The 22,682-nt window shown below is 37.2% G+C and overlaps 3 pseudogenes; all 3 read left to right on the top strand.

Annotated features, from left to right (window-relative positions):
• Positions 1-408: 408 nt before the first annotated feature.
• Positions 409-4,285, top strand: LOC120207057 (annotated as a pseudogene).
• Positions 4,286-6,427: 2,142 nt separating this feature from the next.
• On the top strand, positions 6,428-16,059 carry LOC120207050 (annotated as a pseudogene).
• A 3,053-nt stretch (positions 16,060-19,112) lies between these two features.
• On the top strand, positions 19,113-22,499 carry LOC120207049 (annotated as a pseudogene).
• Positions 22,500-22,682: the final 183 nt, after the last annotated feature.

The following is a 22,682-nucleotide window of genomic DNA, read 5'->3' as shown; positions in this document are numbered from 1 at the left end:
TATTCTCACATATTTACTGTATTTTACCATTTCTCTTAAAAATAATATTATATCTCATTAACCTAATGTGGCCTAAAATTTTATGTAATTATTTATAATATTTTATAATAAAATAAAAACAAAATTAATTTTTTAATAATAAATATGAATATAGGCCGAGCTAAAAGACCTAAAATTTGGCTCAACAATGGAAACCTGAAATTTGCCGCCTTCTCTCTCTTTCTCTCGTTCACACAGTCAATAATAATAATGGAAGGCAAAAATGGATACCCTTACTATATTATAGTTGCTGCATTTCATGAAAAGCGAGGCAAAGCTTTCAATTGAACGATTTATAGTAATAATGACTAATAATAATCATTCCAAGAAACAAACCAGAATTCAGAGAACAAATTGGCCCAAGCGGTTCCCCTCCGTTTGTTGATGATCAGAGATTTGAAGAAGAAGAAGGAGAACCAGCAGGAGAAGAGGCGATATTCGATTCTGGATCTTAGCCGCTTAGGCGTTACCGTCGTTTCGCCATACATCGCCTTTTTCATGCTATTTCTCTCATCCGACGACAGCATTGCGAGTTTTAAGAAATGGACCTTATTCGCGGAAGCTAGTACCTCCGGCGGTGGTGGAGGTGGCGGTTTCTGGTCTTATTACTCCGTGGTTTCGCCTTCTGGCATAGCCATCGCTTTCACTGCCATGGCCGGTATCGCCCTCGCCGCCACCATCGTTTATTCTCGAAGGTAAGGGAAAAACCCGATAAAATTTTAGCTTCATTCTCATTTTAAATCGCGTTCGTTGTCGCGCAGCTTAGATTGATTTCCTATTGTTGATTAGGTGAATTGGATATATTTCGATATGGTTACCGAATAAACAGATATAATTACCGTTAATGAGAATCTTACGGCGAAGTCAAACATCTTCGTCGTCATCATCATCGTCAACATTGCCCTTGAATACTTATTCTTCATTTATCTCCATCGTCATTCATCTTCCTCATTACTTCCAGCTGATTGTTGAATTTTCTCATATATACGTTTTATATCTACTTATATAGTTAGTTATCTTTGCCAGAATTTATAGATTAGAATTTTACCTCCTCCCCCTTAGTTTTTGTCCTATTATTCTATTGGTTCTTAGATCCCATCTGAATGTAGTCGAATAAATTTAGTCAACGTCATGTCCATTAAGTTGTTGAAAGGAGCTCAATTCCAATCTCATATTTTCTTCATCTCTCTGGGGTTCTGAATGTGGTTATTATTTGAAAGCTTTAACTATCCAGTTCCGATGTTGATCATGCTGGTCTGCTATTGTGATTCTTCTCACTTTTTGGCAGCAATAGCGGTCACATTCAGTTTCAAATTTGAATTCGCTGAGCAAAATTCAATATAACTATTACATTTCTCATTTAGAGTATCATATCAGTCATGATTTGTATGTTAATAGTACTTCATCATATCTATTCATTTGGATGTTTAGTTGCCGTTAATTTGTGATTGTCGCTTGTTCTCATCGTTGTTTGCAACAGTTACACATCCTCTAGTGATTGTAATTACTTGCAAATTGCAATCAATTCTACTTGCAGAATAGTTGAGTTTTTTTCGCTTACTTGTCTTGACACTTCTATGTATATTCTCAGTTATTAGCATTACTAAGTTGGGTGTTTCACAAGTTCCATTCCATGTGATGCATTACTCTTCTACAGTGTATGGACTTGTATAGCGAATTTCATAAATCATCCACTAAAATATTACTACATTTTAATTTATGATATTAACCAAAATGATAAGAATTGCTATTCATATTTATTGCCTGTTATATTTCTTTTAACTTCAATTTTCTTGTTATGATTATCTTGATAAAAAAGAGTTAGTAATTTTTTTTCTTTCCGTAGGAGTAGCCTAAAATCGCCCTGGTCCATTAGAAAAAGAAAACATGCTCTTCAACCTAAAGAATGGAAAAGTTTATTCACAGAGGATGGGAAACTCAGTGATGGTGGTGTCAAGTTTATGAAGAAAGTTCGAAGTGGAGTATGTTGTTAATATTGTTTCAGGATTATTTGCCTTCTCTTTCACCTGGTTTATTAAGTTTTAGGGATATGTTATTGCTGTTTGAGATATCCTTATTTTCGTGTTGAATTCAGGGTGTTGACCCAAGTATTAGAGCAGAGGTATGGCCATTCCTCCTTGGAGTGTAAGATTCGTATACTTTTCCTCTTTATGTATCATTTTATACTTTGCCTCAAACAAGTCTTTTTCTTCTTGTAACTCCTAAACCTTTAGGTTTGATTGTTCCTTCCAAATGACTGGCTAGTGGCCTGATTCCTGCTTTTAATGAATCATTGTTTCATCTTCCTTTCATATCTTGGCACTTTACTGACATTTCATCATCTCAATAATTCTTCTCTGGATAGGTCTCGGTTAAATAATTTTTATCTTGCTAATTGGTAGTTACTTAGTATGTAAGAGAAGGGAAATGGAGTGTTTAATGTATTTATTTGAATTGTCTACTCCAAGGACCCATTTTAGGCTCTTCTTTTTCTTGCTGCTCAAGTTTTTCTTCATTTTAATTCTTTGTCATATTAGTTACTTATCTGGAAAACCGTCTAGACATGGATCATTCCTGACAGTTTGCACCAGTTCACCAACTAACCGTGATGTCTGCATGCTTAACAGATATGGCATCAACAGTTCGAAAGAAGAAAGAGAATCCATTAGAAGACGGAAAAGGTGCAATTATTTTCGTTGTTGTGCTTCCTCAAAATACCGCCTGTTCTTTCTTACCATTACCTTCTTCCTTTTTGCTTCTCTTTCTATCTTTTTTATCCTTTTTTAGATTTTTATTTGCCTACTTCTTTCTGATACAGGAAAGGGTATGAAAGCTTGCGGAAATGGTGCCGTGAAATTCTTAAACGCATCGAGTCGGAGAATAGCTCTAAGGTGAAGGAAACTGCTTGAAACAACTGCAATGAAAACAGTGAGGATTTAAGTCAAGTTGTTGATTGTTCAGGCTTAGAGGATGTGGTTAGTGGTAGAAGGTCCCACTCCACAGAGGGAGGGAGCCCCGAGGTTGATGATTCTGATATCCTTCCATGTGATCAAAGTCATCAACCCCTTCTATCTTCTGACTCAGTTTTGGAGGGAGATACTGATAAGAGTGCAATTACTTGTGAAGATGGCTCAACCGGTGAGAGTGAATCCTCTGATTCCGACTCCTCTGAAGAACTTGAAAACCCACCCCTCTTTGCCTCAGAGATAACTGAGGAAAATGGTATAGGTGGAGATGAGAATGCTAATTCCGTTGCCTCCGGAATAAAAGGCAGGTCCAAATACAATGCGGATGAAGATTTTGCCATGTGGCAGAGAATCATCCGTGTTGATGCTGTGAGGACAAATGATGAATGGATTGCTTATGCTTCAGCTCAGGCTTCGGTTTCAGAAATCAAAGCACGAGAATTAGCTGAGAGTGTCTGCTTGAAGGAATATGATCACCTAGAGCCATGCAGGATTCATCATGCTGCTCGGCTTGTTGTTATACTTGAGGCCTATACCCTTTATGATCCTGAGATAGGTTACTGCCAAGGAATGAGCGACCTGCTCTCTCCCCTTATCTCAGTGATAGAGGATGACTTTTTAGCTTTCTGGTGCTTTGCAGGTTTCATGAAAAAAGCCCGTCACAATTTCCGACTTGACGAAGCAGGCATTAGAAGACAGCTGAACATCGTGTCCAAGATTATCAAGTGTAAGGATATTCATTTATATAAGCACCTGGAGGAGCTTCAAGCGGAGGACTGCTTCTTTGTGTATAGAATGGTTGTAGTTCTTTTCAGAAGGGAGTTAAACTTTGAGCAGACTCTTTGCCTCTGGGAAGTGGTCTGGGCAGACCAGGCAGCAATTCGTGCCAGTATTACGAAGTCTGGTTGGGGGAAGATGAGACTTAAACCACCCCCTACTGATGATCTTTTGCTTTATGCAATCGCAGCTTGTGTTTTGCAAAGGAGGAAGCAGATCATAGAGATGTACGGCAGCATGGATGAGATAATGAGAGAATGCCATAGTATGGCCGGACAACTGGATGTCTGGAAGCTTCTGGATGATGCCCACCATTTGGTGGTCAACCTGCGCGAGAAGATTTAGTACTACTCTCCGCCTTTTTCTTTTTCTTTTCTGTCAATTTCCTTCACTGATTATTTTTAAAACTTTCCTCAACTCTTGCAATATTTAGGGATCTAAGATACTTTACATTTCTGCTTGAAGCAAGTGACCAATAGCCAAACTATCTGTACCAAGTAAGTTACGAGATTATATTACTATGATGTATTGCCTCGCGCTTAAGCTTCACTTGCGAGTGCAGGTGGCGACGCTGAAAAAGATCAGCAATTTAGATTGTTTAAGCTTGATTTTCAATTATCGAATGATCGAATTCCGCACCTTGGTTTTCTCCTTTTGCTTCTGTTCCTTGCCATTGCTGTTTTAGTTATTGATGCAACTCAACCTGGTTAAACTCTGCTAGACTGTTTCTTCTTCTGGTTGCTTCTGCTCCTTGCCATTGCTGTTTTAGTTATTGTTGCAACTCAACCTGGTTAAACTCTGTTAGACTGTTTCTTCTTCTGCTTGAATTTGTGATCATTTGAATCAATGTATAGCTGTATATATATATATATGTGTGTGTGTATGTATGTATATGTCCTTGAAGCAATGGAATCTTTAGCGCAGCTAATAGCTGACCCAAATGCCTTGCTCAAGAACATTGATCTTAGTCATTAAACTATGTCAAAATTACCTTTTTGTTAACTTTTAAAAATTACATAACGAATATTAAATTACCGGTTTTGTTGCCCCAAATGCCTTGCTCAAGAACATTGATCTTAGTCATAGCTTGAAGGTGTTGGAAATTACCGGTTTTGTTGGGTATGCTGTTCTTACTGAATTATGCATCTTCTTTATCGAGACTCGAGAAGATGGTTCTTGACCCTATTCCTTTATATAGGAGAGGAGGGCCAATTGAAAACGTCAAATTTGACCACCGCAGGGCTCTCGTAGCTAGACAACGTGCAGAGCATTTTAAGGCTCTCCAGGTCAGGCCAATCTTTCGACCACCAGCTATAGAAATTCCTTCAAAAACAACAAATAAATCTGCATTCGATTAAGAGATGGTACGTTGATTCCAAACCCAAATTGCACCAAGTACATTTGCTCGAAGAATCATCCAGTTTCACCCCTCTCGCTATAAGAAAGTCATTGGTTGGTAACCTTTCAATTTTCGGTTTGTTGAATTTAAAATTTCGGGTGTAATTCATATATTCTACTTTCAGAATTTGGGTATTCATGTACAAACGTGTTAATTTAACCTGAAAAATACACAAACACGAAGCAAATACACCAGATCATGCTACAACATACTCCCATAGTGATTCGTTGAATAGACAAGGAGTTAGAACAAAAAGTATAGCAGGATTTTTTAGTGATAATGTAAGAAGGAGAGCAAAGATGGCACCGAAACACATGTAAGTTTCGGTTCGAGCACAAGATCGAGTGTTCCATCAACACCTAGCAAGGCTTTCATATGAAGGGTGCAACGGATTCAATGCATTGTGTGAATCTAGATATCTGCAGGAGCCTCTGCAATTACGTTTAGCAGCAAACAGTCCGAGGTTGGCAACGGTACCGAATTACATGTCTGCAACAGAGTCTGCAAGGGCAAAGGCAAGGTCCCAGAGCACACCGAGACAAGGGCCGGTGAGAGGTGCTGGTTCGTTATACAAAGATAATGAAACTCGTGCTGGTTTAGGCCATAACTTGATAAGGACTGGCTTCAAATGTGCATATGGAGGACACTTTGGGTTGGAGAAAGAATCAATCTGTTCATGTTCTACAGCAAGTTTTGTTGGTGGAATTTCTTCATGTTCAACCATTGATCTAAAGGGGTTGAAACGAAGAATTCAGACATTACGATGTTACTTTCTCATTAAAAAAATGTGAATGAATAATCATCAAAATTATTAAACAATTATAAAATAATTATTATAATATTATATTAATTATGATAATGATTATTTATTAATTATTTGATAAAATTTAATAATCATTTTATAACTATTCAATAAAATTTAATAATCATTTTATAACTATTCAATAAATTTAATGATTATTTTATACTAATAAAATGATAAATTTAATGACAGTTTTATAATTATTGAAATTTTATTGAGAAAAATGATCCTTTAAAAATATTTCAGTGACCTCTAGTGTACTTTCCCCAAAATCAATTCATTCAATGAAACGAAAACATCATATCCACGTTCAGGATTCCAATAAGGCCACGTCGGCTCGCGCCCCACCCGGGTTCTCTCTCCCTTCTCGCAGAGGCTCAGACCAGTAGCTGCTTATGGCGGTCAATGGATCAAAATGAACACCTCACCAAACAATAAAAATAATTAAAAAGTAGTCCTTTCTTAATTTTCTCGCGTGTTTTTTTACTTCAATTTCTCCGCCGGCGGATTTAGTCGGCGGTTTCTCGACGGTTTTTTGGTTCGTTTACTACGGCGTCGGCTCGAGGCTTTTAGGGCTCGGGAAGAATGGGAGGAAGCCGGAGTTACTCGGCGAATCCTAGTGATTACAAGCTCTTGGAAGAGGTTGGTTATGGCGCGAGTGCTACTGTTTATAGAGCGATCTATCTTCCTCTCAACGACATTGTTGCTGTTAAGTGCTTGGATCTCGATCGCTGTAACAGTAATCTGGTTCGTCTTCTCTTTTCTTCATCTTTAAATTAATTTATTAAATATTTTTCGAGTTTTTGTTCTTTATTTTGACTGTTTTTAGTCAAATAAAAGATTAGGATCCGAGCAAACTGAGTTGTCCAAATAAAAAGATTAGGATCCGAGCAAACTGAGTTGTCGCCTGATACCCGATCTGAATTAGAATTAGTTAATTGATCGAATACTAATGATTAATTAAAAATAAATAATAAACTGACTGTAAGTTATTTAATTTTGATATCCCACTGTAAGTTGATTTAATTTTGATATCCCACAACAGTGCTTGTTTGGGAAAAAGGAGTGATGATGAGTGTATATAATGATATTGAGTTCCTGTGGTACTATCGACAAAAAGGAAACAAGCTTAAAAATGAGTTGGGGTGAGCCCAGCCAAAATGGGTGGGGCTTCCAAAAATTGACGGGCAAGTTCAACCGAAGTAGGGAGAAACTCACTCGCCTTGAAAAGGTGTGTTCGATGTACCAGGTGTTGGCACGACCCGCCGTCTCTATTCGATCATTGACGAGTCATCCTCCACCCTGACAGGACGGGTTAGTTTCTACCATTTCTTCAATACTCCTTTTATACACTCATCTTCACTCCTTATTCCCAAACAACCACCGATGTGGGATATCAACTCCTCACATGACCTCTCACGTGCCAATTAACAGTAATCTATATTCCCAAACACTCATCTTCCAGCTGGTGTTTCTATAGTTCTATATGCTCGGTATTTGTGCCAGCTGAAAACGCGTGATGTTGAAAGTTGTTCTTTTTATTTTCTATATGCGAAAGCAAAGAAAATTCTATTTAGTATTATTCGATACAATGCCATTCAAATAGGGATCTTTCCTTGCCATGAATCTTGACGAGTCATTTTAGTGCTGCATTGGGGAATGTCTAAGGGACACAGTCTAATTTAAGGATAAGGAATGACAGGAAGAGGTTGAATAAAAAATGTTGTAAAAAATATAATATTTTTGATTGGACGTAATCTAAAATGTTATATATTTTTTTCGTAATATTTTCGGTTTAACATAAGATGTTAAAAAGTTATACTAAAGATTATCTATCAACTTCCCGCTGTATATCGCCTTTGCTGCTGTGTACTAAAGATTGTCTATCAACTTTGCATGGTTACTTGTATACTTTTTAATGGTCCGAACAAGTTATACGTTTGATGTATCCTTTGCGGTATAGTTTAACTCTATATTTTCTGCTCTTAATGTTAGTGGATAGCTTCTCATTTTGTAACCTGTTTATCTTGAGTAGCTATCTTGAATGCTCTTTTGCAGGATGACATACGAAGGGAAGCTCAAACAATGAGTCTGATTGATCACCCAAATGTTATTCGGCATATTGTTCCTTTGTAGTTGACCGTAACCTTTGGGTAGTCATGTCATTCATGTCAGAGGGTTCCTGTTTGCACCTCATGAAGATAGCTTATCCTGATGGTTTCGAAGAGCCTGCTATTGGTTCTATTCTGAAAGAAACTCTCAAGGCTTTGGATTATCTTCATCAACAAGGACACATTCATCGGGATGTTAAGGTCAGTGCACTATTTGAGTTTTCATTGACCCTTCCAATTTACTTTTTCACTTCCTTGGATTTGAGGCTTTTAATGACATAATAGGCTGGAAACATACTGGTTGACAACAATGGCATAGTAAAGCTTGCTGACTTCGGTGTTTCAGCTTGCAAGTTTGATTCCGGAGATAAACAGCGGTCTAGAAACACCTTTGTTGGGACTCCTTGCTGGTGAGCAGTCTTTGTCAAAATCTGTCTAATAATCCTCTCTATTTGGCACCTCTTATGCTTTGATGCCACTGATAGAATTTTTTTTCCTTTTTGAATTTCCATGATTTGAGATCCCAAATTATCCTTGCTTTGCAGGATGGCACCAGAGGTCTTGCGACCTGGAAGTGGATATAACTCAAAGTCAGTTGTTAATCAGTGTTTAAAACTTTAAAAAATTATTTAAGGCCTTTTAATTTTGCTTAAATACGTATAATTACCATACATGGTTCAGTAGGCATGATGTCTTGGTGTACATAATTATATCTGCTTCTGATTAGCAGGGGCTGTTCGTCTGTTTGAACTGACAAGGTCTTATAATTTTGGTTGAGTGATGTATTTGTTCCAAAACCCAAAATTTCTCTTATCCGCACATCATGGTTTATTATTAAAGTATCTACACTTGTCAGAGTTTCCAGTTTGCATTAATGGGAGACTGGTTATAGTTTATATAGTTAATCGATATTATGCTCGACTTGCGTTGAATTTGACGTGGGCCATATCTAGTTGAGGTTCCTTTTGGTACATTTTGTTTTCCACGTCAATTTTGTAATTTCCTTAAAAGATTGCATTTTTGCACAGGGCTGATATATGGTAATTTGGCATAACGGCATTGGAGTTGGCTCGTTGTCATGCACCTTTTTCGAAATATCCACCAATGAAGGTATCAAATCCCCATTGAAAATATAACAAGAATTTATAAAATGTTGCACAGTGAGGGATTATAACATGGTTTCTTAATGAGTGGTTTTGTTTAGCAACTTCTCTTTCCAACAATAACAGGTTCTTCTGATGACCATACAAAATGCTCCACCAGGACTAGATTATGACCGTGATAAAAAGTTCTCTAAGATACTGCTATTCTTTCTGGCTGAATCATTACTGTGACAGACTTGTTATTTGCCGTTATGCTAATAAGGCATTAATTGGTGCTAAGGGTGTTATGCAATTGCTTACTTGTCATAGAAAGTTTCTAATTAAATGACTTCCAGTTGTTATCAGTCTTTTAAAGAAATGGTTGCAATGTGCTTGGTTAAAGATCAAACAAAGAGGCCATCTGCAGAGAAATTATTAAAACACTCCTTTTTCAAGCATGCAAAGCCTCCTGAGCTTTCTGCGAAGAGATTATTTGCTGATCTGCCACCACTTTGGAATCGTGTGAAAGCCCTTCAGGTTAGTGATTACAATGCCACAATGCAGGTGTTTGTTTCAAGTTTCCATGTTATTTTTCTAATGTTTTTCTTTTTATCACAGAGTAAAGATGCTGCACAACTAGCTCTAAAGAAAATGCCTTCAGCGGAACAAGCAGCTTTATCACAGGTTAGGTACTATCAGTAGAATGTCATTTTTATCTTAAATTAGAATGACCTCTTTTCTAATTACAATATGTCAAGGTTTTAACTGCTGGTGGCCACTTAGAGAAATTTGTGTTTTCTTACTGTTTGGATGTTTTCTTTCTTGTGCTTGTCAGAGTCAGTATCAAAGAGGAGTTGGCGCGTGGAATTTCGATATCGAGGATTTGAAAGCGCAAGCATCTCTGGTAGGCCAACATTTAGTTTTAACCTTTAATAATAAGATTTAATTGCAGACAGATAGTATTAGAAGTAATTTCTTTGTAGTTACACCAGTTAGATTATATTCATTTTTCACTTTAACATGCTAAGGTGCGTGATGATGAGGATATTCATGAGTGCAAAGATGAAGAAACCATGAAACCAAGCCTTGGTCATAAGGTCAGCAGTTGTACTTTTTGTCATTAGCGGTTTGTGATGTGTATCTGGACTTGCTTGAAATTATACTTTTCTTATTAAACAATAAATTTTAATTCTTACTTATCTTTCTTTTCAGCATAATATGTTAATGTGGATGCGGCTACCTCGAGTGATTGGAAGAGGAGTGGCTTAGGTGGTATTTTGAAAGACATGTCTGGTTCGATTCTTGGCTCCTTCAAAGAGCCTGCTGGTCCGAGACCCCCAACTTTAATGGAATTGAAGGCTATCCTAAAGGGTTTAGATTTTTATGAATCTATTTGTCATAGGTTTAATGATAGATTGATTATTGAGAGTGATAGTAAGGTGGCAGTTGGCTGGGTTAAGGATGTGTCTCTTGTCCTGTTGTTTATGTTCAAATTGTTAAAGACATTATTCAAAAGCTTAGTGTTTTTGAAGGTTTTATTAGTTGGGTTAGTAGGACAGCCAATATAGAGGCGGATGTCCTAGCTAAGGCTGGTATTGGTTGAATTATGTTCTGTTAAGGGCTGTTTGTTTCTGGTTTTGTATCTCTTGAGGGAGATTAGTTTGTATTACTTTGTTATATTTGAGTTTAATGAATCCTAGGGCACTCTTTTCCTCCTTGTGCGGATTAAGGAACTATTTTTAAGTTCCGTTAATAACGAAGGGGGTTTTATTGAGGCCTTCTATTCCTATCAAAAAAAATATGTTAATTGTTTTTCTTTTGTTTCTGACAGGCTGCAGCTTACTGCAAATCTAGTTTGGGAAAGCTAAATTTAGATAGGGATACAGCTGAGGTTGAATTTGGAGGACCAAGTAATGTTGACTTATTGCAGTCCAATTGCTTGAATGGAACAAGAAAGAATGCGGAAGGTAATGTAGTCGAAAAGGATTTGAGGAAAAATGGATCGAGCACTGATGTTATGGCATCAACTTTGGAAAAGGATATGGTTTTGACCAGACCTGAAACAGTGAAACCTAGGCAAACCCAAAGCGGGCCTCTTACACCTGATGATGTTCTTAATCATTCATCTTCAGATCGAGTTCGTAAGTCAGAAAGGTTGGCCATAGTTCATAGTATCTCAAACTTTTCCCCCCACCATTAATTTCGTAACTTATGATGTTTATGCATAATTAAGTATATAGCACATTTGGTTCTAACTGCCGTTTAACAGACACTATAACTTATGGGGAGGGCCTCAATCTGATGTATGATGGCTGTGGAAAATGATTATCATTATAATTACAAAACATAAAGTAGGCCTTGCTTTTGTGATTGTGAGAATAGATGAAACCGATATGCTAGTTAATTTTATTCTCATGTTTTTCTCCTTTGCTTTTGCATTATATTTTAACTTGACATGATTTACATGTTGGGGTAGTGGAAGCCAGGACGTCATAAAATATACTGCTGATACGGGCTATTTTTAGCTCTCCAGCACCCACTCTCTCCAATAGAGCAGAATATAAGTGACAATCTCAGAAATATTGATTCTAATGTGCTTTGCGTTGATTCAACACAGCATTTGATCATATAACTGATTAGTTACTTGTATATATATTTTTAATATAGTTTCTTGGGTTATTCCTTTGATCTGTCTATTGTTGGATTTTAAAGGATGAGTAAGAAAATGATTTACAGCTTTTGTGTTCCCATATGTGATCAATCTCTTACCTATTGTAGCTTAATTAAATAAATTATATATTGTCAGAGATGTACGTAAAAATTGTAGATTTTGAGCTAATGGCCTCTAATGTTCTGGTTTGAAAACGAAGATTTACCGGCAAATGAGAGAGTTCACCAAGTTCGTAAAGCACCGAGCTTTAGTAGTCCGTTGATGCTTCCTACTCAAGCATCTGCAAACAGCTTGTCGGCTCCTATTAAATCCTCAGGAGGTAGCAAACTCATGGCATTTGGAATCCTTGTTTGTTTTAATCACCAGCATTGCCACCACTGGCTACTTTTGTGGATATATTTTGTAGAATCCTTTTCTCCTTCAACAGGGTTTAGGGATTCTTTGGATGACAAGTCAAAGGCTAATTTGGTGCAAATAAAAGGTCGATTTTCGGTAACATCAGAAAATTTAGATCTTGTAAAGCTAAGGCTCGATTTTATTTTGTTTTATTTTTTGAAAGGCAATTTTAATGCTATATTTCTTCTCCTGTGCAACTTTACTAACCAAATAATGTTCCTCAGGATATTCCTTTTACTACAGTACCACGGGGATCAACACAGGTGGGTTATTCCTTTCTTCAATATCCTGCCATTAACAGTATTGACTACTTATTGCTCTCTCTGTTTCTTCTCGAGGTTCAGACTTCATCTCTCAGAAAGTCTGCTAGCGTAGGTGAATGGATATTGGAATCCAAACAAGTGGTTTGTGACTTTGTGTACTCTTTCCTTTACCATCATTGATTAGAATTTATGTACTATTTCATTTTATTATAACGCCTTACATCTTTAAGCTTATGAATCTCATATAGATGGAGGATCTAGTCTTAAGGTGTGTGCCCAGGTAATCAGAAGTGCCTCAGTGGCGCACACCTGTAAAGCACATAAAACTTGCCTCACGTAACTGACTTTGTTTCCTGGGAGTATCCATATTATTATGATCTGTATGGTAGCAAAAAATGATAATGATACATGAGAAAAAGATGGGTAATACCTGTGTGTGACAACTTTATAACCATCCTTTGTACAGATCAAATAAAAATCCATCTCATCTTATATGTGGCTCCATCTATTTGGTCTTGGAACATGTTAACCTGCTTTGTTTGCTACTGCACTACATAAGATACTTGTTTGCTTATTATTTGATCATTTTCCTTTTTCTTCCAGCCTACCAATCATCCCCCCAAGGAAACCAACGGAAACGTGCCCCTGCCCGTGCCTGGTCAATTGTTATTACTCACCTTCAGAATCTTTTTCAGCAGACTTCCCTTCAACAGGTAAAGTCTTAAGCGCTGGACAATCATTTTGATGATAGAATGTCTGTTGCTTCATAATTAATGGTGTTCTCACTGGATTTTTCTTGGATTGCTAGGATCTTATTGTGAATTTGTTGAATACCTTACAGTCCGCCAAGGTTGTAGATGGTGAGTAGAAGTGGTCTTACCATCAAACCTGTTTAGATTTGTAAATGCACTGCTTATTAGTTAAGCGATCCGTTATTCTTTTTAGCAGCTGCGCAAAACGGAAAGTTGCCTCCTCTACCTCGTTGTTCTAAAAGCAATGGAAATGTAAGAACCTTTTATCTATGTTTATAATGACTAATTTCTAGTGGGGGGGTTTTTCCCTCTTATTAGATTTTCTTTGTCAATAGACTGGCTGAGAGGGAGCGTGTACTGCTCAGCAAGATCTCGGAGTTTCAATCTAGTTTGGTCTTTTAAATCGATACAATGTAATTCTTCCGTTATTGTATGTATATATATATATATATACATAACTTTTGATACTCTCCCTTAAAAACTTTTCTGCAGAATGATGAATTGGCTGCTGAAAGGTTGAAACATGATCAAGTGAGTTTCTTTTACCTTTCAGTTTTGCTGTTATGTCTATCCAGTGTTGGTTTTTGGTCTCTAATGGAAGTATGGTAAGCAACAGAATGTAAACTGGTTTATTGATACTATGAATGTTTCTTCAAGTACAAGATCAATGCTCTTTATATACTGCTGCTCTTAACAGCTACAACAACCACCTTAACTGAACAACTAATCAAAACTAACTTGCTAACAACCTCAGCTACCATAACCGCTTCAGCTTCAGGAAGCTTCGAACTACACTGCAATTGTACATACTGCATTAGCTGGTTTAACATGCTAACATTCCCTCTACCTTCTTCTCCTCCTTCAACAAGGTAACACACACATCTTAGCCCTAAACAATTGAAAAGATGAACAACCGAATCGAAAGTGCTGACGCTTCCTTCCGTTCACTTGAATCGAAAGTGCCGGTGCTTCCTTTCGTTCTTCTTGAATCGAAAGTGCCGATGCTTCCTTCCGTTCACTTTGAATCGAAAGTGCTGATGCTTCCTTTTTTTCTTCTTATTCACCTTCATTTCTTTCTTCTTCATCCTCTTATACAAGATTCTTTGACATTTTTTTTAAAGGACTATATTATCATACTTATTACAAAGTTGTTTCCAATGACAGCAAGAAATTGAACTCCCGGCAAACTCTAAATGTAAACAAACTACTCAAAAAACTCTTAACAATTGACCATACCATTAGCTTTCAAGATGTGATCCTGCTCCATGTTTAACGTGTAAAGGTGTAACGTCTTAACCCCATTAGCTAAAATTTTGCCGCACATTTCTGTTCCAAGGTGAATCCCATAGGCTTGGACAGCTTCATCGTTGTCCTTGATAGGCTCTAAGGCAGCAGTAATCTCATCATAAAACAATTGAGTAACAATCAGATCAGCTCCTGCATCAACCTTTCTCTTCAAGTAAACAAGATCGTTCTGATGACCGTTATCTCCCATAGCATCGGGATTAGCCTCTGGATAACCGGCAACCGTTATGCCAAAGTAGTCACCATATTTAGCTCTAATATGTTTAACCAGATCAAGGGCACAGGCGAAACCGCCTTCAACCTGGACAAACTTGTCCTGGCCATGAGGAGGAGACTGGGTTTCCTCTGGCGCAGGAGATACCATTGGCGATGGCGATCTTCGAGATCTTCTCTTCTGCATTTTTGTTCGCCATAAATTTTCAGCAGTTGAAACTGCAGCTCCAGGTGCCACTGGTTCAGGGACAAGGACAGCGTGACCAGTTCGCTTACTGTTCTTATGAGATCCGAAACACCAGTAAAAGCTCCAACAGCTTCCCCATCGTTTCTTCTGAACTGTGGTAGGCTGGACTATGGACTCGGCTGAGACGATGGCGGAGGCAGCCGTTGCCGATGGCATATTCTCCTCCTCTTCCATGCAGCAGGAAAAAAAATCAGGACCGTTTGGCGAATGATACCATAATGGAAGTATGGTAAGCAACGGAATGTAAACTGGTTTATTGATACTATGAATGTTTCTTCAAGTACAAGATCAATGCTCTTTATATACTGCTGCTCTTAACAGCTACAACAACCACCTTAACTGAACAACTAATCAAAACTAACTTGCTAACAACCTCAGCTACCATAACCGCTTCAGCTTCAGGAAGCTTCGAACTACACTGCAATTGTACATACTGCATTAGCTGGTTTAACATGCTAACAGTCTCTGTTTAAACAACCCGGCTCGCTCGATTCCCGACTCATCGGTTCTATATGTTACTCCCACTATTTATTTATCTCTAAGTACTAATGTCCGACATATTTTGGAACCATGAGCATTAGGATATAACCCTTTAAGAACCCTCGAAATACACGGAAAACAATGAAAAGATAATCGAATATACCTGTATCGAACACATGCACATATCAGACACCAACTCCCGTGTTCGAGTACGAAAGTCTGCAACCCTTTTATCCATTGGCTCTGATGATTTTACCATCAACATGCAGTTGCAGCAACAACTAAGGTTCATGTCCGCCGCGGAAGAGAACGGGACTCGAACAGACACGAATGCGTGAAAGCTGTAAAACCCGACTACCGGCAAAGTGAACTCCCCGATTCTAAACAACCGGTGCAAAAGATGTTACCCGGTTCGGATTAAAACTGCTGCCATTCCACCATTCTTTTGCCTAATGATCCTGTCAGACACATTGTATGTGGAGAAATTCTTTAGGGACAAATCACCATATATATATATATATAGTTTCCTTCATAATGAATAAGCAAAAATCATGGATACATGAATAGGATTTCTCCTTCTATATATGTATAATCGGCTAGAAAGCCCTTTGTACCACTAGAATCTTGGTACATAATAATTATAGTTGTAAGGTTCATGTGTAACAGCTAGTTGTAGCACTATAATTAGTGTGTGACTTGTTCACAAAACTTGGAACTCTTTGATCAGCACTAATACATGATAATTATAGCTCATATACAAATAATGTACTATAATTACTCGAATCCAGGGAAGATAAAACCCTTGTTGTATAATGAATAGACGGTCCAACAACTTTCCACGGATTACTTTTCTTCTAAGCCACCTTTATTGAATGGTGATATAATATACCCCATAATACATGGAAGAAAGATAGAGCCGGTCGGCTGCCAATGTGGCTGACATACAAATTACTACTGAATTAAAATTTATGAAAATTAAACAAATATCTAATCACGATTATAACATATTAAAACACGTAAAATATTATGGTAACATACACGAATGGTTTCCATTATAGGGTATTGATTTATTAAGTTTTTCGACTATTAAAAGTAATAAAATGATTTTATGACTATAGGGTATTGTTTTGTTGAGTTTCATGACTTTGATCATCTGACTATTCTCTATGTTATAGACTCGTCGTTTTCTATTAAAAATTTTATGGTATTTTAAACTGAATGTTAATTTATTGACTGTGATATGATAAAATATGATCTTAGAATCTCAAACGATTATCGCATCCTAGTCATTATGTTAATGTTCATATAAGATAACCATCATTTTTTTAGCGGAAAAGTACGAGTTTGGAATACAATGAATAGTTGGATGATCATTTCATAATTTTTGAAAATCGATGGATTCGACAAAACAACACTTTAGAGTTTGATAAATATTTTATAACTTTTAATAATTGAAGGATTTAATACAATAGTATCTTATAGTTGAAGGATTAGACAATTAGCTGGTCAACTTTGAAATGAAAACGACGCATCTTAATCGCGTTTTTCTTTTGGCGAGCTGGCGTTATCATCTTGCGCGTTAGACCATGCCGACTGCCGAGACTTGGTTCACACTTTAAATGTAGATTATATATATATATATATTGAAAATATTTTTTTTTTGATAATTTGAATTTTAGTACCCAAAGAAATAACAATAACAAGCTACAGTCAAAACAAGCTACAAAAGTCAATAAGATATTAGACCCCTGCTAGCAACCTAAGCAGCAACTTTCAAAACAATCAGCCAAAATAACAAAGCAAGAAGTAAGATAAGCAAAAAGCAAAGAAAGAGACGACTAGCAGCCCACAGCAAAACAGCAGCCTGCAACAAAACAACAGCCACCAAGACCTAGCCAATGTTCCAATCCAAACATAGCTGGAGATTAACACTGTCAGCCTTGTTAATGCTGCATCCATTAATCCTATCACCAACAGATCTTCTTATACACTCAAAGATATCATCAACAGACCGAGAACAACCTCTAAAGCGCCTGAAATTACGCTCTTCCCAAACAAAATATAAAAGACTAATACAAGCTAGCTTCAAAATACTAACTAGCAAGGATTTACCCCTAAAATTGACTACTGCCCAATCCAAAGAATCACTCCAACACAGAATCCTGTGAGGAATTTTACAGGTCTGCAGAATCCTCCTCCAAATTCCACTAACAAAACCACAATCATTGAAGAGGTGGTCTCTGTCTTCTAACTCAGCATTACAGAGGTCACAAAGTCCATCCAATTCCATTCCCATATTGATGAGTCTGACCTTAGTTGGGAGCCTATTCAAAACAACCATCCAAGCAACAATAGACATTCTTGGAACATGTAGGGGAAACCAAATTAGGTGTTCCCACCTGGCCTTCTCCCTCTTGTCTCTCAGCTTCTCCCACACCCATTTACTTTTAAATGCGTTCCAGTCAACAACATTGCCAAATAAATCTGCAGCTGTATTTCTAAGCTTGAGGAGTTTTCTCAAGGTCCAGCTAAACTGAGGCTTGGGACTAACTTCCCAAAAAACAGTCCCCTTTAGAGCATATAGATATATATATATATATTGAAAATACGTAAAATATTTGCACTTCATATTTTATAAAGAGCATATAGACTCATGCTTATATTTATATTGACACTAAAAATATATATTACTTAAAATATTTTTTTAAAAGTATTAAACATGATAATTGTTATTTATGATTTTCTTTAGTATTAAATATTTATAATGTAACGAAAAAAATATTAAGTGTTTTTTTAATAAAAAAAATTAAACATAAAAATTAATTGTAAATATAGTTTAAACAGTTAGTTTTAATATTAAAACTATCTTTTATAACCTTTTGTTTGAACCAATTGAAATAAATTACGACAATTACTTAATATTCAAAATATATTATAATTTCACAAATTAAACAATTTTAATGATTAAAAGATGATTATTTTTAGAGTATATTACATGCATGCTTTGTATAATACAAATTATTTTATTTAAATTTTTTATTTTTTTATCATTTAATTTTAAAGTTTCGTTTTAAATAATATGAATTACGCATCTAATTTTTGTAGATAATCTTTCAACAAAAATTTACATATACGACTCGAATATAAAATTTTACTTAAACGATGTCAACCTTCCCACATCATCAACTCATCGGTAAACTTTTGACTTTTTAATGAACGAAAGGAATCTATTTCGACGAAAAATGAAAATAAAAACAAACAACAGTTAAACCTCGCACCATATTTCGTTATACTAAGAATATTTAGTTGGTAAAAGGAACACAAAATCTTGCTTAAGAAGAATCACAGTATGATAAACGGTTGGTAAAAGGATAAACAAATCTTCCTTTAGCGCAGCAGTAATCGAATTTGACTTGAAAGCCAGACAAATTTTATGTATAGAAGGGAGGAATAATGAAAGAGATCAAGCAGACACTGACAGATACAAAGGCAAGGAAACCAACCACCACCCACCTTTCAAAATCAAAGCTTTATGACCTCGCATCCTATCCTCCTTCGCCTTAACGCCATTTGCTGTATTCTTTATGTAAATATTTTTCGTTTGTCCTTTTCTTTAAACAAATTGTAAGAGCATTTGTTTGTTTTCTGGGTGACGCAAAGAAAACAGTGAAAGGCGTTGTTCTTCAGAGGGTGGAAAATCAGTGCAATTCTGGGTTTGACCCAGCAATTCGTGGTAACCCAGGTGTGTAAATCTTCGTATTCTTTCTGAGTTTTTTTTAATATTTGTTTGTTTCATGGTCTTGTTTCTTTTCGAATTGTTTTAAAAGTCTCGAGCTTGGTCTTCTTGGTGTTTGAGAATTTGATGCAAAGATCTGTCTTTTGTGCTTCTTTTTATGAGTTTGATGAAAATAAAGGGAAAGTGAGTGAAAGAAAGACTGGCCTGTTTGATTGAGAACCTGGAAAATTTAGTTGATGCTCAACTAATGTTTCAGGATTTCATGGATTGAGAGAAGAATAAGAGGAAAAAGAAACAATTATGGGGAGTTTTTTCGAAGAAGAAGATGAAGAATTCTTTGATAGCTGCTCAGTTTGTTCCGATGAATGTATTTCTAGTCCTGATTTTGGCCTAGTCAACGGGTTTCCGGACAATTTTGATCAGTACAAGTTCTGGTCTATGTTCCCGGAAAGCGTTGATAAGCGTCGCCATAGATTCCGAACATGGATGGGTCTAGATTTTGATCGAAATTCAGTTTCCGGCGAAGATCGTGGCGGTGCTTGTATGGATGAACTCGAATTGGGAATTTACAGAATCTCACAAGATAGTGGGGTGGTGTTGAGAACATCAGCCACTGAAGATGGGGTCTCATCGAACCAGTCCTTTGTAGCATTCGAGTCTAATGATGCTCAAGAACCAGCTGAAAATTGTTCACTGGAGGGTCATTTCTCATATCAAGACAAGGATTTGGATGGTCGAATGCAATTGCTTGCGATTCAACAGAGGGGCTCAAGTAAATCTGTTACTTCTCAAGAGTCTGAGTGGTCCCCTGGGCCATCTCCTTTGGTTGATCTCGGCTTGCGTGTACAGGTCAGTGGAAGGTCTCGAACCAATCCGAAAAGGAAGGTGAAAAAGGGATGGTTAAGGAAATTAGGTGCCATAGCTCATGTAGTTGATAGGCATGTCGAAATTGCATCGAAGCACAGTAGTCATGACTCGGTATCAGGAGAAAAGATGAAAAGAGTCCGAGTTCATCCTAGTTGCAAGCATTCCAAGTAGTTATCTTCCCTTTATTGTGGCCAAGAATTTGTAGCACATGAAGGGTCCATCTCAACGATGAAGTTCAGTTTTGATGGGCGATTTCTAGCAACTGCAGGCGAAGATTGTATTGTGCGCATATGGAAGATCCTGGAGGATGAGAGTTTGGACAAATTCGATATTCAAGACCTTGATTCTTCATGTCTCTACTTCAGAATGAATCATCTTTCCCAGCTGACTCCTCTCAATGTGGATAAAGAGCGTATGGCTAAAATTAAGAGGTTAGGGAGATCATCGGATTCAACTTGTGTCATTTTCCCACCCAAGATCTTCCGAATTTCGGAGAAGCCGTTGCATGAATTTCAGGGACACAGTGGCGAAGTTTTGGCTCTACCATGGTCTAAGAAAGGGGTATGGTTCCTAGATTTCATCTTCCTTGTTAGATACTTAAATTGCAACTAAAGATGTCATATATGACATTTTTCGCTGCAGTTTATACTGTCGTCCTCTGTTGTTAAGACTGTTCGGCTATGGCAAGTGGGATACGATCGATGCTTGAGAGTTTTTTCTCATAACAATTATGGTAGGTCATTGTTTATTTACATGTTCTGTTTGATGAGCTAATTTATCATCTTCCAAGTTGCATGACATTAACATGTGTAACTCTTACTGTCAATGTAGTCACTTCTGTTGCCTTCAACCCTACGGATGATAATTATTTCATCAGCGGTTCAATCGATGGAAAAGTCCGCATTTGGGAAGTTCTTCGCTGCCGAGTTATTGATTATACTGATGTAATGGATATAGTCACTGCTGTATGCTATCGTCCTGACGGAAAGGTTAGTCGAGAATCTTGGGTTGTCTCCAGAAATCCTAATGAAATTTTGTTAATAAACCTCTTTGTTTCATTATTGTAGGGTGGAATCGTTGGATCAATGACTGGAAACTGCCTTTTTTATGATATCATAGGTACGTTCATCTATGAAATGCCGAAAAGTTTCTCAAAGAGTTGACTCTGTATAATTTTGTACGAAACATACAGAAAGAGTTCTGCTGGTATTTTCGGGTTGAACCTCAGTGAATCGTGTGTGTTATTTATCAGGTAATCGACTTCAAATCGATGAACCAATATACCTACAAAGCAAAAAGAAGTTGCCTGGAAAAAAGATAACCGGCTTTGAGGTGGTTAAGTTTAATCCTTGTGCGTGTTTCCTCTTTATTACATTTTTTTTGACAAATGAATGCTTATGTTTTGTTGTTGTTCAATTTCTAGTTCTCGCCTTGTGATCCAAGCGAAGTGCTAATTACTTCGGCCGATTCACTCGTCCGTGTCTTGTCCGGACGAGACGTCATATGCAAACTAAAGGGTCAGTGTTCGACTCTACATCGTTTTTTCTTATGTTGACTAGCATTTTTATGATTTAGTTTGTTTCATCTTCCAGCACCAGGCTTCCAGATAGCGTCAAGTCAGATATCTGCAACTTTCTGCCAAGACGGGAAACAGATCATCTCAGCCAGCGAGGATTCTAACGTCTACATATGGAACTACAGTAATCCGGAGAAGAACTGTCTGAAGGCGAAGAATGTTTCTTCCCACGAAAGTTTCCCGTCCCACAATGCATCGGTTGCTATACCTTGGTTTGGCATCAAACCTATTCCTGGACCGCTCACATCACCCAAACCGAGCGGCAATGAGCAGAGAAATGGCCTCGCAAACATGCAGAAGCATCGAAGTCCTAAGGTGGAGCTTGAACAACCGGTACCCCAAACTTCTCCGGATTGTTTCTCTCTGAAACGGGTTCTGATGGAGTCTTTGACAAGGGGGGTCGCGACTTGGCCTGAAGAGACACTTCTTAGTGTTAATCCGGCTACGATTGCTTCTGATATGTGGAAATTCGAGTTGAAAGTTCTGAAGAGTGCTTATCAAAGCATGTTAAGCTCTCACAAATGGGGTCTCGTGATCGTCACCGCAAGCTTCGATGGACGCTTTCGAACCTACCTCAATTACGGGTTACCTATTCGACTATAAGAACCGATACATATACAGATATAGATATAAAGAATACTCGTATGTAGACATATCCCTATACTCACCATGTTAGTGACAATAAATTCATGTGGTCCTTCACTGCATGTGGGTCTGGACCAATCATAGATTTTCCAAGTGTATATTGTCGGGGGTTTAATTTTGTTATTGGATCACACCGTATAGATGTCAGTTTATATACTGATTCTTTGATTTTTTTGCAGATTTTTACAGATTTTCAAGGAAATTTGTCTGTAAAACATATATATATATATGGATCACAACATGTAGATGTCAAGTTATATATGTATGTGTATGCAATTATGCATGTATCATGTATGTATAGGTGTTATGACTATAAATGAGTTTTGCTTATTTTATATGCATGTTTCTCTCCCAT

The sequence above is a fragment of the Hibiscus syriacus genome, unplaced genomic scaffold (genome assembly GCF_006381635.1).
Source record: "Hibiscus syriacus cultivar Baekdansim isolate YM2019G1 unplaced genomic scaffold, ASM638163v2 tig00014304_pilon, whole genome shotgun sequence".
Classification (NCBI taxonomy): domain Eukaryota; kingdom Viridiplantae; phylum Streptophyta; class Magnoliopsida; order Malvales; family Malvaceae; genus Hibiscus; species Hibiscus syriacus.
The sequence above is the reverse complement of the archived record's forward strand: the minus strand, read 5'-3'. Positions and strand labels throughout refer to the sequence as shown.